Source organism: Salmo salar, chromosome 19, assembly GCF_965601325.2.
Source record: "Salmo salar chromosome 19, fSalSal1, whole genome shotgun sequence".
Lineage (NCBI taxonomy): Eukaryota > Metazoa > Chordata > Actinopteri > Salmoniformes > Salmonidae > Salmo > Salmo salar.
Genome location: NC_138309.1, coordinates 8,055,001 through 8,056,325, shown reverse-complemented (window position 1 = coordinate 8,056,325; position 1,325 = coordinate 8,055,001).

Sequence of the window (1,325 nt, the reverse complement as noted above, 5' to 3'; positions counted from 1 at the left end):
TAAATTCCAAGCATCTGCCTCTAACCCTAGGAAGCTCTTTGCCACCTTCTCCTCCCTCCTGAATCCTCCTCCCCACCCCCCCCTCCTCCCTCTCTGCGGATGACTTCGTCAACCATTTTGAAAAGAAGGTCGACGACATCCGATCCTCGTTTGCTAAGTCAAATGACACCGCTGGTCCTGCTCACACTGCCCTACCCTGTGCTTTGACCTCTTTCTCCCCTCTCTCTCCAGATGAAATCTCGCGTCTTGTGAAGGCCGGCCGCCCAACAACCTGCCCGCTTGACCCTATCCCCTCCTCTCTTCTCCAGACCATTTCCGGAGACCTTCTCACTTACCTCACCTCGCTCATCAACTCATCCTTGACCGCTGGCTACGTCCCTTCCGTCTTCAAGAGAGCGAGAGTTGCACCCCTTCTGAAAAAACCTACACTCGATCCCTCCGAAGTCAACAACTACAGACCAGTATCCCTTCTTTCTTTTCTCTCCAAAACTCTTGAACGTGCCGTCCTTGGCCAGCTCTTCCGCTATCTCTCTCAGAATGACCTTCTTGATCCAAATCAGTCAGGTTTCAAGACTGGTCATTCAACTGAGACTGCTCTTCTCTGTGTCACGGAGGCTCTCCGCACTGCTAAACCTAACTCTCTCTCCTCTGCTCTCATCCTCCTAGACCTATCTGCTGTCTTTGATACGGTGAACCATCAGATCCTCCTCTCCACCCTCTCCGAGTTGGGCATCTCCGGCGCGGCCCACGCTTGGATTGCGTCCTACCTGACAGGTCGCTCCTACCAGGTGGCGTGGCGAGAATCTGTCTCCGCACCACGTGCTCTCACCACTGGTGTCCCCCAGGGCTCTGTTCTAGGCCCTCTCCTATTCTCGCTATACACCAAGTCACTTGGCTCTGTCATATCCTCACATGGTCGCTCCTATCATTGCTATGCAGACGACACACAATTAATCTTCTCCTTTCCCGTTTTGATAACCAGGTGGCGAATCGCATCTCTGCATGTCTGGCAGACATATCAGTGTGGATGACGGATCACCACCTCAAGCTGAACCTCGGCAAGACGGAGCTGCTCTTCCTCCCGGGGAAGGACTGCCCGTTCCATGATCTCGCCATCACGGTTGACAACTCCATTGTGTCCTCCTCCCAGAGTGCTAAGAACCTTGGCGTGACCCTGGACAACACCCTGTCATTCTCTACTAACATCAAGGCGGTGACCCGATCCTGTAGGTTCATGCTCTACAACATTCGCAGAGTACGACCCTGCCTCACACAGGAAGCGGCACAGGTCCTAATCCACGCACTTGTCATCTCCCGTCTGGATT